Source organism: Oryctolagus cuniculus, chromosome 4 (assembly GCF_964237555.1).
Source record: "Oryctolagus cuniculus chromosome 4, mOryCun1.1, whole genome shotgun sequence".
Lineage (NCBI taxonomy): Eukaryota > Metazoa > Chordata > Mammalia > Lagomorpha > Leporidae > Oryctolagus > Oryctolagus cuniculus.
The window spans coordinates 63,600,659-63,616,275 of record NC_091435.1 but is presented as its reverse complement, the minus strand read 5'-3'; the positions used below and the strand labels follow the sequence as shown (position 1 = coordinate 63,616,275).

The 15,617-nt window shown below is 39.8% G+C and overlaps 2 protein-coding genes across 9 annotated transcripts in view; one reads left to right on the top strand and one right to left on the bottom strand.

The window, feature by feature from the left end:
* Positions 1-4,817, top strand: part of LOC103350623 (myosin-15) — a 170,990-nt gene extending 166,173 nt beyond the window's left edge. For all 7 annotated transcript variants that reach the window (XR_007908911.2, XR_011387857.1, XR_011387856.1 and 4 more), the window contains one exon: positions 1,658-4,817. The gene's annotated coding sequence lies outside the window, so the exon portion shown is untranslated. The remainder of the gene's footprint in view (positions 1-1,657) is intronic.
* The window catches only part of LOC103350624 (HHLA2 member of B7 family), a 194,952-nt gene that overhangs the window by 44,086 nt on the left and 135,249 nt on the right, over positions 1-15,617 (bottom strand). The gene's annotated exons all lie outside the window — the stretch shown is intronic.

The window sequence follows — 15,617 nt, the reverse complement described above, 5'->3', positions numbered from 1 at the left end:
ACTCAACTGAATTATTATCTTTTAGACACTTTCTCTTATACAGCAAGAAAAGTGATTGGCTTGTTATTTGACTCTCCAGAACTCTTATTTTTCTATTCTTTCAAAGGAAAAAAAGTGAATCAATCCTTAGTTTCAAGGTTTCCTCAAAAATAAAGCCTCAAAACAGCGAAGTAATTTCATAGCATAAAGCTGCACCCTAAGCCCAGTTTGAGGAGCTCTCAGGAAGTCCACACTGATGCCCTACCTCAGAGCTCAGCACATGCTGTGCCCTCCCCACCCAAGTTCCTGCTGCACAGCAACATCTTGAGGTCCTGCAGAACTGGAAAGCAACCAGGTGGTCCTACTTACCAACTTTAGTCCTGGGAAAAAGCCAAGCATTCCTGCCAACCTTCCTGCAGCCCTACGAAGCTGCTCAGAGGATGTCCTTACACACCTGTGGCCCCACAAAGCTGACAGGTGTACCCCTACATTATCCAGAAGTAGCTGCTAACCATTTCTAAGTGGCTTATCCTACCTAGACCCAGCAAAGCCACCCATGCATCCCTTCCACATAAACAGGCACCCAACTTAGGACCACAGTGCAACCCAATCTTCACGCAGACTTTAGACATTGATGAGTACCCCACCCTGGCAACTGGGGGCCCTGTGCATGTCCACCATCATCTGTCAGAACTGCCTGATCTATGCATGGCCCACTGACCTTAACGCAAGCCCTACCTTTGCTAGCACATCAGTCACACCTACACTGCCTGTGATCAAGAGTGTACCCATCCCCATACAACTGTGGAAACTAACAGGTACACTATGTCCACAGCTTCACAAATCTTCCCACAGTCATCATGAGCCCATTTTACCCAATAGAGCTGCATCCTAATTGATGGAACATTCCAAAAACTTGTGTAGGCTAGACCACAGATAGACATTGTCAACATGATTATAGCTGAAGAAGCCACATGGATACCCCACTGCTATGCCTACCTGGAAACAAAACAAGTGTAGCCAGCCCAATCACCACCCTAGGGTTTATTACCAAGAGAAAGACTAAGAAGGTTACCCTTCTTAGTAATTGGTAGAGACAACTGGTCAACCCAACATACAAACACTAATATAATACACAATAGCCATAAAAAAGCAAGACAACCTGATGCCTCCAATGAAACAAAGTAACTGTTTACCAACAGACACCAAAGAAAAGATAATTGATGGACTGCCTAAAAAAGAACTCCAAATAATGATTTTAAGAAATCTCAATGAGATAAAAGAAAGGCAGACAACTCAATGAAATAAGAAAAATAATTCATGATTTGAGTAAGAAATTCAATGAGATAGAGATAATAAAAACCTGATAGAAATACTGAAGAGAAAAAAACCTAAGTAATTGAAATAAATACAGTGAAGGGCCTCAGAAATATATTAAATAAAAAAAACTCATCTGTCCAGAAAGAAAGAAATAAATTAAAAGGGAAAAATCGTGAAGAAAAATCTGAGCCTAATGTGATATCATTAAGTGAACAAACATTCTCTTTACAGATATTTCAGAATAAGAAAAGTCATAGAGGGGCCAGTGCTGTGGTACAGCAGGTTAAAGCCGCAGCCTGCAGGGCTGGATTTCATGTGGGCACCGGTTTGAGTCTCAGCTTCTCCGCTTCCATTTCAGCTATTGTGCCTAGGAAAGCTGCAGAAGACGGGCCCCTCCACCCATGTGGGAGATTCAGAAGAAGCTCCTGGCTTTGGATTGGATCAGCTCCAGCTGTTGCAGCCATTTGGGGAGTGAACCAGTGGATGGAAGACACCTCTCCCTGTCTCTACTTTCTCTGTAATTCTTTCAAATAAATAAAATAAATCTTTTTTTTAAAAAAAAGAGAAGTCATAGAACAGAAAAACTAGTGAGATGGCATTGGTACATGCCACCTCGATGGGACTGAATTGGAATCCCCTGGTATGTTTCTAACTACCGTTTGAGGTAAGTCAGCTTGAGCATGTCCCGAATTGCACATCTCTTGCCTCTGCCATCTCACTAGTCCCAGTGATCAATTTCTGTTCACAATTGATCATAATGATAGCACTAAGAACCAAAGGGATCACATAAACAAGAATAGTGTCTGCAAATACTAGCTGGTAGAATAAAAAAGGGAGAGAACGATCCAACATGGGAAGTGAGATACACAGCAGACCCATAGAATGGCAGATGTCTTAAACAGCACTCTGGCCTCAGAATCAACCCTTAAGGCATGCGGATCCGGCTGAAAAGCCCATGAGAGTATTTCAGGCATGGAAAGCCAAGACACTCTGGGGGGAAAAACAAACAAACAAACAAAAAAAAAAAAACAAAAAAAAAAACAACCTAAATGAAAGATCTCAGCGAGTGAGATCCCAGTAGAAAGAACAGGTCATCAAAGAAGGAGGTACCTTTCTCTGAAGGGAGGAGAGAACTTCCACTTTGACCATGGCCTTGTCTAAATATGATCAGAGTCGGTGAACTCAGGGGGCTTCCATAGCCTTGGCAGCTCATGACAAGAGCCTAGGGTGATTACTGATGCCATAAACAAGAGTGTCAATTTGTTAAGTCAACAACAGGAGTCACTGTGCACTTACTCCTCATGTAGGATCTTTGGCCTTAATGTGCTGTACATTGGGATTTAATGCTATAACTAGTACTCAAACAGTATTTTTCACTTTATGTTTCTGTGTGGGAGCAAACTGTTGAAATCTTTACTTAATGTATGCTAAACTGATCTTCTGTATATAAAGAGAATCGAAAATGAAAAAACAAAAAAACAGAAAAACTATTCAACAAAATTATAGGTGAAAACTTTCCAAGTATTATGAAGACCAGACAATCAGATGCACACAGCCCAAAAGACCCCAGTTAGATTTTAACAAAAGACTTTCCTCCAAGGTATATTATAATCAAACTTTCAAAAGTTCAAGACAAAGATATTTATTTTAAAAAAAATCACTAGAGAAGTGTCAAGTCATTTGTAGGACTAACAGCTGATTTCTCAGCAGAAACTTTACAGGCCAGATAAGAAAAGGGTGATATATTTGATGTCTTGAAAGAAAAAGATATCAACCAAGAATACTTTACCTGACAAATTTATCCTTCAAAAGTGTCCCAAAGCAACCGAAGACTAAGATAAATCATCACTACCAGACCAGTCTTATAATAAATGCTTAAGGGAGTCTTACATCTAGAAGAATAATATCACTGTGAAAATTCACAAAAGAATAAAACTCACTATTTAGAATATAGATATGATGACACTTCAAAAACATTTGTGGAAAGTACAATTAAAAGATAAGTGAATTTAGGTGTGGAAAAATTTTGAAATCCATGCATAATGTTTTTCTGTTATGAATTTTCCATGTACTTCTTGAAGTTACCTAAACACAGAAAACTAACAGACATTATCAATAAAAAAATCACCAGTCCCTCAGCAAGAAATATATTTCCATTTCTTTGTGTGTCCTTGATGATTTCTTTCATCAGTGTTTGATAATTTTCATTATAGAGATTTTTCACATCTTTGGTTAAATTTATGCCTAAACATTTGATTTTTTCGTGGCTATTGTGAATGGGATATCTTTCTTCATTTCACTTACTATGAATTCAACATTAGCATACAAAAATGTTCCTGTTTTTTATGTTTATTTTTTAACCTGCAAATTTACTGGATTGATTTATCAATTCTAACAGCTTTTTGGTAGAGTGTTTAGGTTTCTCTGTGTATAATATTATGTCATTTGCAAACATGGAAAATTTGAATTTCTCTTTTCCAGTTTTGATGTCCTTTATTTCTCCCTCCTTCCTAATTGCTCTTGCTAAAACTTGTAGTACTATATTGAATAAGAGTGGCAAAAGCAGACATCCTTTTCTTTTTACAGATCTGAGAGGAAATGCTTTCAGTTTTTCCCCATTTAATATGATATTGGCTGTTGGTTTGTGATACATAATCTATATAATTTTGAGGTATGTTCCTCTTATTTTAAATTATTTATTTATTTATTTGAAAGACTGAGTTAGAGCAAGAGAGAGCGAGCAAGAGAGAGCGAGAGATAATCTGCCATCTGCTGGTTCATTCCCCAAATGGCTGTAATGGCCAGAATTGGTACAGTCCAAAGCCAGGAGCCAGAAGCTTCCTCCAAGTCTCCCACATGGGTGCAGGGTCCCAAACACCTGGGCCATCTTCCACTGCTTTCCCAGGTGCATTAGCAGGGAGCTAATCCAGAAATGGAGCAGCTGGGACTCAAACCAGTGCCCATTTGGGATGCCAGCACCACAGGCATCCGCTTTACCCACTATGCCACAGCACTGGCTCCAGAATGTTCCTTCCATACCTCATTTGTGGAGGGTTTTTATCATGAAGGAGTGTTGAATCTTATCAAATGCTTTCTCTGCCTCTATTGAGATGACCATATGGTTTTCATGCACTCTACTAATATGATTTATGATATTCACTGATTTGCAAGTGTTCAACTACCCTTGCATTTCTGGGATAAATCCCACTTGATCGTGAGGTATGATCTTTTTGATGTGCTTTTGGATTCAGTTTGCTAGTATTTTGTTGAAAATCTTTCCATCTATAGTCATTATGGATACAGATCTGTAGTTTTCATGTTGTGTCTGATTTTGGTATCAAAGTAATTCAGACCTCATAAATAGAATTTGGCAGGTTACCACCTTGTTAAACATATTGGAATAACTTGGAGAATATTGGAGCTACTTCTTCTTTGAATGTTTTCTAGAATTCAGTAGTAAAGCCATCAGGTCCCTGACTTTTTCTTGATGTAAGACTTGATTACTGCTTCAATCTCATTGTTTGTTATGGGTCTGTTTAGATTGTCTATATATTCTTAATTTAATCTTGTTAGTTTATATAAATCAAAGAATTTATCAATTTCTTCAAGGTTTTCCAGTTTATTAGCACATACTTTTTAAAAAAATTTATTCACTTGAGAGGCAGAGCCACAGAGAGGCAGAGGCAGAGAGAGAGAGAGGTCTTCCATCCTCTGGTTTACTCCTCAAGGCTGCAATGGCTGGAGCTGGGCTAATCCAAAGCCAGGAGCTAAGAGCTTCCTCTGGCTCTTCCTTGTGGGTGCATGGGCGCAGGGACCCAAGCATTTGGGCCATCTTCTACTGCTTTCCCAGGCCACAGTAGAGAGCTGGATTGGGAGTGGAGCAGCAAGGTTTCCAATGGGCACCCATATGGGAAGCCAGCACTGCAGGTGGCAGCTACACCTGCTACACCACAGTGCTGGATTCTTCATAGTAGTTTCTTAACTTCCTTTGTATTTCAGTGGTGTCAATTGTAATGTCTCCTTTTTCATTTCTCGTTTTACTTGAGTTTTTTTCTCTTTTTTTCCTGTTAGTCTGGCTAGAGTCTGCCTATTTTGTTTATCTTCTAAAAAAACCTTTTTTTTTGTAGATCTTTTGTATTTTTTTAGGTTCAGTTTCATTTATTTCTGCTCTGATCCTTATTATTTCTCATCTCCTGCTGATTTTGGCTTTTATTTGTTTTTTATTATCTAAGTTTTCAAGACTCATCATTAGATCTTTAAATTGAGACATTTCTCTTTTTGTAATGTGAGCACTTAATGCTATAAACTTTCTTAATACTGTTTTTCTGTATCCCACAAGTTTTGATATGCTATGTTTTCATTTTCATTTATTTCAAGAAAATTTTTACTTCATTTTAATTTCTTCAATGACCCATTGATCATTCAGTAGCATGTTTTTCAATTTTTTAAAGGTTTTTTCTTTTTTTAATTTATTTGACAGGTAGAGTTAAAGACAGTGAGAGAGAGAGACAGAGAGAAAAGTCTTCTTTCTGTTGGTTCACCCCCCAAAATGGCCGCTACAGCTGGCGCTGCACCAATCCAAAGCTAGGAGCCAGGTGCTTCCCCCTGGTCTCCCATGCGGGTGCAGGGGTCCAGGCACATGGGCCATCCTCCACTGCCCTCCCGGGGCACAGCAGAGAGCTAGACTAGAAGAGGAGCAACTGGGACAAGAACCTGGCGCCCACATGGGATGCTGGCACTGCAGGAGGAGGATTAACCAAGTGAGCCATGGCGCTTGCCCTCAATTTTCAAGTATTTATGAGTGTTCCATTATTTTTCTTATTGTTGATTTCTAGTTTTATTCTTCATGGTTTGAGAAGATACATGGTATGATTTCAACCTTTTTGAATTTGCTGAGACTTGATTTGTGGCCTAATATGTGGTCTATCCTAGAAAATATTCCATGTGCTGATGAGAAGAATGTGTTTTCTGCAGCTATTGGGTACAATGTTCTGAAATGCCTGTTAGATCCATTCGTTTGATAGCATGTTTCAACTCTGAAGCATCTATTGATTTTCTGTCTGGGTGACCTGTCCATTGATAAGAGTAGGGTGTTGAAATCACCCACTCTTATTGTATTAGAGTCTATCTCTCCCTTTAGGTCTAATTGTATTTTCTGTATATATCTGGGTGGTCTTCTGTTATGTACATATATATTTATGATTGAATGTCTTCTTCCTGAATTGAACTTTTTATCAAAATATAATGACTTTCTTTATCTCTTTTTACCCTTTTTGATTTAAAGTCTGTTTTATCTGATATCAAGTAAACTATGCCTGCTCACTCTGGTTTCCATTTGCCTGGTATATATGTTTCTAACCCTTCCCTTTTAGTCTGTTATGTATCTTTATTTGTGAATTGAGTTTCTTGTAGGCAGCATACACTGCGGTTATGGTTTTTTTTTATCAATTCAGCCAAACAAAGTCTTTTGGTTGGTGCATTTAATCCATTTACATTCAAGGCTAGTATTGATAGATAAGACCTGTAATTTTATTGATTGGATAATGATTCTACCTGCTCTGGATTGGAAGAATCAATATCCTCAAAATGTCAACACTACCTAAAGCAATATGTAGGTTCAATGCAATCCTTATCAAAATACCAATGCAATCCTTATCAAATACCATTCTTTATAGAACTAGAAAAAGTAATTCTAAAATTCATATAGAATCAGGGCCGGCACTGTGGCATAGTGGGTAAAGCCGCCACGTGCAGTGTCAGCATCCCATATGGGCACCAGTATGAGTCCACAATGCTCCACTTCTGATCCAGCTCTCTGCTATGGCCTGGGAAAGCAGTGGAAGATGGCCCAAGTCCTTGGGCCCCTGCACCCACTTGGGAGACCCAGAAGAATCTCCTGGCTTCAGATCGGCACAGCTCCAGCTATTGCAGCCAATTGGGGAATGAACCAGCAGATGGAAGACCTCCCTCTCTCTGCCTCTCCTTCTCTCTCTGTGTAACTCTGACTTTCAAATAAATAAATAAATATTTTTTAGAAAAGAGACACTGATGTTGTGGATGACTTCTTGAACAAGACCCCCAAAGCACAGGCATCTAAATCAAAACTAAATACATGGGTCTATATCAAACTCAGAGCTTTTGCACAGCAAAGTAAACAACTGATAGAGTGAAAAAACATCCAACAGAATGGAAAAAAAATCTTAAATCATCTGACAAAGGATTAATATCCTGAACATATCAGAAATTTTAAAAACTCAACAAATTAAAAATAAATCCATTTGAGAAATGGGCAAAGGACTTCAATAGACATTTCTCAAAAGAATTAATTCAAGTGACCAACAAATATATGAAAAAATGCTCAACATCACTAGCCATTAGGATACTACAAACCAAAACCACAATGAGATATCACATCACCCCAGTGAGAATGGCTAAAATCCAAAACACAGAGAGTAAGAAATGATGGCAAACACATGGACAAAGGAGACCACTTATACACTGTTGCTGGGAATGTAAAGTAGTGCAGACACTATGGAAACAGAGTGGAGATTACTTAACAAACTACACATAAACTTTCCATGTGATCCAGCAATCCCATTACTTGGTATATATACAAAAGACATGAACACAATGTGTCAAAGAGATATCCACAGCACCATGTTCATAGCAGTCAAAATTTGGAAACAATCAATGTGTCCATCATCAGATGAATGGAAATAGAAAATCTGGTATGTATTCACAACGGAAAACTATTCAGCTATTAAAAAAGAATGAAATTCTACCAGTTGCAGCAAAATGGATGTAACCAGAGCATACCATGTTTAGTGAAATAAGTCAGACCCAGAAAGACAAATACTGCATGTTTTCTCTTATATACGGGGGCTAAAATTTTAAAAAACAAACTAGCAAAAAAAAAAAAAAAAGTCTGTGTGTATCAGTATTGCTGCAAATGTAGTTTTGTAAAACTTTGTTTTATACTTTTGTCAAACCAATGGTTAAGAATGTTATACTACATAAAGATAATTAAAAATGAATCTTAATGAGGAATGGGATGGGAGAGGAAGTAGGAGGTGGGATGGGAGTAGGAGTGAGAGGGCAAGTATGGGGGGGAAGAACTGCTATATTCCAGAAGCTATAACTATGAATTTATATTTAAAAGCTTTCTAAAAAAATCAAAACACCAAAAAAAGTCAGCACAAAAAATGTTACATTACTATATTTGAATGATCTATGATTATTTTAAATTTATTGTATATGGGTGAAATGGTCATTTTTCCATCCAATTATTGTTTATAGCCACTGTCTATACTCCCACTTAACTAGGATCTTTATGCTTTCTACTTGTTAAACTTCTTTTTCACTGTAATTTAAATATAAAATATGGTATCTCAAAAACTAAAACAAAAAGACAGAAATGGAGAAGGAACGAGAGTGGGAGAGACAAAAAGGGTGGGAGGGAAAAAGGCAAGAAGGGAATATCACCATGTTCTTAGAATTGTATCTACAAATCACACCGAATCTGTTAAAAACTAATTAAAAATTAAAAGATAAAGAAAAATCACCAATACATAAAGATTAATAAAAGAAATTAACAAAAGATATACAAAGCAAGATTTTAAAATGTCTGGAAATGACATAGGTCCTCCCTTATTAATAACCTTTAATGTAAGCAGAACAAATCCTCAGCTAAAAGATTTAGACAAATTGAATCCATTAAACAAAAATTCAATGATGTGCAGCCTACAAAAAATCACTTCACCATACACTCACCCTTCGCTCACACACACTGAACTGAAGGGATAGAAAAAGATACGTTGTACAAAATGCACTGCTTACTTTTTACTTAGGCAAAAAGCACATTTTTACTTAGGTAAAATAGACTTTAGGTCAAAAATTGTGGAAAGGGAACAAAAAAATCATTATATAATTATAACAGGATTAACTCAACCATAGTAAATAATAATTGTTAATACATACACACTCAATGCCACAGCACCCAGTTATTTAAAGCATTATTAAATCTAAAAGAGATATAGACACCAATATGGTAATAGTTAGGGAATTCAGTATTCCCATTTTATGAATGGAAAAATCACCCTGACCCAAAAAATAAAAATAAAGAAACATGAGTGTAACTATGTTGTATACAAAATGAACTAAATAGGCATTTATAGAACATTTCATCCAACAGATATAGAATACTTATTCTTACCACAAACACATGGAATATTCTCGAGGATAGACAATTTTAGGTCACAAAACCAGTCCAAACTAGAAATAGAAAATATGAGGAATATAACAATTTGCATAACTACCTGGAAATTAAACAATATGCTCCCAAATGATCAATGGGTCAGCAAATAAAACAAGGGAAATTTAAATTTCTTTAAGCATTTGAAAACACAACAAACCAAAACCTATATTATGCTGAAAAAGCCATAGTAGAAGGATGCATAAGCGCCTACATCAAAAACACAGAAAGGTCTCAAACAAAGTAAAAACACAATTCAAGGAACTGGAAAAGGAAGAAAAAAAAAAACCTCAAATTAGCATAAGAAAAAAATAGTTAACAGAGCAGAAATAAACAGACTTAAAAGATACCAAAGATCAATGAAATGAAGAGTTGGTTCTCCCTTCTTCTTTAAGATTTATTTATTTATGAACAATGACAAGCATGTTCACCTTCTTCACAGTGGGAAATAACCATAGTTACACATAGCTGCTGCATGCAGGAGTAATAAGACATTTTACAGAGCCACCGCTGATCAAGATTGTTACTTCTCAAACTATCTGTAGTAAAGGAGCAGTAAACTCTTGTTTTGAATCTGTCATATACAAATTCATTGAGAAAATACAATAAAAATGAATTGGTAGAAGAATTAAATTTAAAAAGAATATAAAATGCAAGTCTCAATTTTTTATTATGACATACAATAGGCATAAAAATTTTAATATCAGTTTGATAGGGTAATTTTTGAAGACTTTATTTCTACACTTCTCTCACCATGAACAGTAATAAATAGGTAGGCACCAGGTGCCAACTGCAGGCTCCCCCCAACTTCCATTACTGTTCTTGATGAAATCCATTTCCCCTCCATTTCTGCTTCAACTTATGGTCCCGAAGCTACACTTAACTCCACCAACACACTGTATACAATTTGGAGAGCAAAGAAGACATTTTGTTCTCAGTCAGGACACAGCACACAGGAAAAATGCCTTTCTTTGTGCCGTCTGTGACTAAGCCAGAGCTGCTACTTATGTGCTCCCTTTTCTATTACCCATTCTGTGATGGCTTTAAATTTTGCCAGTCCCCCAACTATTTCCCCAAAGGGGAAGACTCTTGTTTTAGTTTTTATTGGTCCTGCCCACAGAAGGGCAATAGTCTTTCTTTCCTTTCTATTTTTAAGATTTTATTAATTTATTTGACAGGCAGAGTTACAGACAGTGAGAGAGAGAGAGAGAGAGAGAGAGAGAGAGGTCTTCCCTCCGTTGGTTCAATACCCAAGAGGCCACAATGGTGAGAGCTGCGCCGATCCAAAGCCAGGTGCCAGAATGTTCCTCCCAGTCTCCCATGCGCGTGCAGGGGCCCAAGCACTTGGGCCATCCTCCACTGCTTTCCCAGGCCACAGCAGAGAGCTGGACTGGAAGAGGAGCAACCGGGACTAGAACGGGTGCCCTTATGTGATCCTTTCCCACTAAGCGCATCAGAACAGGAAAGGATTCACCAAGTTCCTATCAGACTCCTCCTAGACCCAGTTTCACAACAGCAAGCACAAATCCCCTCATTAAGCAGGGCCAGTCACTTCAGCCAACACAGAACCTCACTATCTGTGCCCCAGCCTGAAGAATCAAATGAAAAATTTTACACTGTAAATCAGAAGAGTCACAATGTATTCCATGATGAAGACATTTTACCCTTGGGCACTAATGAGAGATGGTAACACTAAAAGTGAATGAAAACTTGGGGAGCAGGTTAATAGTTGTACTTGTGGGGTCAGCTTTCTTGTGTAGTGATTAAAGCTGCCTCCTGTAATGCCAGCATCCCATATGGGCTCTGGTTTGTTTCCTAGCAGCTCTACTTTTCAATCCAGCACCCTGCTAATAACCTGGGGAAAGCAGCAGACAATGCCCAAATTCTTGGACCCCTGCCACCCGCAGGGAAGTCTTGGATGAAGCACCTGTTTCCTAACTTTGGCTTGGCCCAGCCCCCATTGCGACCATCTGGGGAGTGAACAAGCAGATGGAAGATCTCTCTTTGTCTCTCCCTCTCTCTGTAACTCAAATAAACAAATCTTTTGTTAAAAAAAATAATTGTACTTCTTAGACATACCAAGTCCCTCCTTACTCCTTGTTTCCTGTATCCATCTTCTAACTATGGGAAACAGTGCCATTTTTTTTTTGTTTTGTTTTTTGACAGGCAGAGTGGACAGTGAGAGAGAGAGAGAGAGAGACAGAGAGAAAGGTCTTCCTTTTGCCGTTGGTTCACCCTGTGGGGAGCAACTCGGACTAGACTAAGTTACTGGAATTAAGACTTATTCTATGCATCTGCTCTCCCACAATATGGCGCTGGGAGAGGAGAAAACAGCTTCTACACAGCTGCCTCCAGTTCAGCCAATAAACTGTAGGACTTGCTCCTGATTGGAGGAGAGCAGCGTACTCGGCGTGTGGGCAGCCGAGTTAGGATTGGCGGAGGAGGACTATAAAGGAGGAGAGAGACAACATGCACCAGGCACATCTATCTGAGGGAACATCTAAGGGGAACACCTGTGCAGCCCCCGAGAGAGCCGGCCGGCGGTGTGCCGCTCCCCCGCGGAAGTGGGGAAAGTGGCCAGGGGGAACAGCCCTTCCACGGAGGTGGAAGGGACGGCAGCCAACCCGGGAAGAACCAGCAGCAAACCCGGGGAGGGCCGAGCAGACAAAAGAACAGCGCAGGGTCCTGTGTCGTTCCTCCACGAAGACGGGGAGCGACATCACCCTCCAATGGCCACCACAGCTGGCGCGCTGCAGCCGGCACACCACGCTGATCCGAAAGCAGGAGCCAAGTGCCTCTCCTGGTCTCCCATGGGGTGCAGGGCCCAAGCACTGGGGCCATCCTCCACTGTACTCCCTGGCCACAGTAGAGAGCTGGCCTGGAAGAGGAGCAACTGGGACAGAATCTGGCGCCCCGACCAGGACTAGAACCCGAAGTGCCGGCACCGCAAGGTGGAGGATTAGCCTATTGAGCCACAGCGCTGGCTAGTGCCATATTTTGAACACTGGTTCAGAGCCTAACCAGTATTCTACAAAACAGCTATGCATCAAATACAAAGAGATGCCCTGTGAGATTCCAGGGATAAATTGTTAGAGGCCATCCACCATATTATAAGGCCAGCAAATTCATTAATAATATAAAACAGTCGACTGCATTTGATCAATCCATTGCCTTCGTTCTTTTTGGATAAAAAAAAAAAAAAAACAAAAAAAACAAAAAAAAACAAAAAAACAACCCTTCACAGCCAATTTGGGTGGGTTAAAAAGTTGGTTTATCGGTTGGCGCCACGGCTCAATAGGCTAATCCTCCACCTAGCGGCGCCAGCACACCAGGTTCTAGTCCCGGTCGGGGCGCCGGATTCTGTCCCAGTTGCCTCTCTTCTAGGCCAGCTCTCTGCTGTGGCCCGGGAGTGCAGTGGAGGATGGCCCAAGTGCTTGGGCCCTGCACCCCGCGGGAGACCAGGAGAAGTACCTGGCTCCTGCCTTCGGATCAGTGCGGTGCACCGGCCACAGTGCGCCAGCAGTGGCGGCCATTGGAGGGTGAACCAACGGCAAAAGGAAGACCTTTCTCTCTGTCTCTCTCTCTCACTATCCACTCTGCCTGTCCAAAAAAAAAAAAAAATTCTAAAAAAAAAAAAGTTGGTTTATGAAGCATTCAAAATGTCTGCAGTTGAAAGTTCTGGCACAATCATGGAAAGGAAAAAAATGGGAAATGAAAATGCTTTTCTATTATAAGAACAATTAAATATAATCCAACATGGAACTGGTATGTTTTCTGGGTATGATGCCATGTCAAAGATGCAGGCCAGTATCTAAGGCTGACAGATTGAACACTCAGCTCTGATAGTGCCATTGTCTGCTTTGATAAGGAAAATTCTATATGGTGGAGTCTACATACATTGTCTATCCATGCTCCCATGATCTTCATTTTCATGTTCCATTTGAATACCCATCAGAAACTGCTAATTACAGAAGAGGTGCTCAGTCATGTGAACTGACATTAATGTTGTCAGGTCAGCTCAGCTGCAGGCTTGTTCAATGGGCTCCTGAACTGTCCCATGCACTGGATCCCTTATGAATGTCCCATACTCTCTCTCTTTCCTTCAATCCTCCATTTAGCTGCCTTCTATCTCATTGACCAACACATCCAACAATTGCTATAGAACTGGACTTCAGGCATCATATTCATCCAGGCAAAGTTACAATAAGATGCATTCTTCTACAACCTACCTAACTGGAGCTTTTTGTTCTCAGGGTCTCTAAAGATGCAATGTCTGCTTACAGCTGGTGGCAGCTGAGACGCTGATAAGCCATGCTTTGTACCAAACAGCTTGTTAGGGAAGTCCTGTGAGGCCATAGCACAGGTTGAGGATAGAACAGCAGTGCAGTGGGCTCAATGGGCATGTAAACCATCTGCTCGTGCAACATATTTGCTTTGTTGGGGCTTGGTGTAATGCTGTCAGGCACATACAACTCTGTCCCTACTTCATTGAGAGTCCTGGTTCCCTGATCATAGAATCTAAAACTCACACATCTCCATGAATTCTGTGCTATCTGATTCACTTATACACATTTTATAAATAGGAATTTGCTAAAGGGAACAAAGCATTTTTCTAACATCAAGGGGCTTTCCTTTCAATTATCCAATTAGTATTTTCCACAGGCATCATTCAGTATTCAGAGCTGCCTTAGTTTGCTCCAATGAGAAGATAACTTATGGAGCGGCAATTACAATAAGAATCCCACCTGATTAAGTAATGACATGTTTGGCAGCTCTTCTGGTACCACCTCCATATCTTAGGATGACTCAAGCTACTGGCAGGCAGACCACTTTTACCTGGTAACCTCACCCCTGTATTTCTATGGCACCACTTCCTTCCAGAATGAAAGTGGCTTCCCCCTGTTGCCTGAGTACTCACCACCTTCTATGTGGCTTTACAGCTCTTCTATTTCCTGCATTCTTGAATTAAATTCTCTCTGTTGTAAATGCCTGAAGTGGATGCTGTTTTTTTCTGGATAGACTATTCGTGGAACAGCTAAGTTGACTCTCACTGGCCCCTGTGGGATCATAATTAGCATATTTTCTAAGTACATAATAGAATGTCTATCCTGAGCAAATTTCATCATCCCCACATTAGCTCACTGACCTCTTTTATAAAAGCTAGTACAGTGGGAGAGCAAATGGCAGCCATTTGTTTACATCATGCCATCAAAATAGTTGATCAAAAGCTATAGTACATCATAGACTATTTTCAAAGAGCTAAAAAATGTGTATTCATACTTTATTCTCATCCAGTTTCTTGATTTGGCCATTATGCAACAAGATAATGCTTGGAGAATGGAAATTTTTGTTTGATATCAAAAGTAAAAGCAAATAAAATACAGATCTTAAAGGCTGACTCATCCAATTTAATTCCCAAAAAATTCTGTTTAATCTGAGCCAGATGTTTCTGCTTATCTGACAATTTCCTGGGCCCTGGTTATCACACTGCCTTTAAGTCCATGACTATACTCAACTGGAGTCTGCAATTACTTGCCTTCAGTATGACTCTTCCTAAATCTACTGGTCTAGAGATCCCGTTCTCATTTTATGCTCCCACCTATAGTCCAGGCCTGTGAAGAATAGTAGTGTGCATTTTACAGGATTCTGCAGCCTTCTTCAGCAATTGATTTCTTATGGGGAAAGAAATTCTTCTGGGCCCGAAAGCAGAAAAGAATGAGAAGTTTAGACAAACACACAAATCCCCAAGAGTAATTTTGAAAAGTTCAAGGAAAGTGCATGATGGCAGCTGGGTAAGACACTCCAGTGGTCATCTCTCCACAGAAACATCAGTTTGAACAGCTATTCATGCATCCAGTCATCTGCACCACAGCTAAGGAAACCAGATGGGAGACCACAGTGCCTGGGTTTAGTGTAATAAGGAAAGCACATTGAAAAAAGCAGGAAAAAAAGAGTTGCCTGCATTACCCCTCCCGCAGGAATTCAAGGCAGAGGGAATTAACTGAACTCCTTAGACTTGAAACCCAGTACCGGGCTTTCCACCGTGAAGCCAAGCACTGGAAGGGAC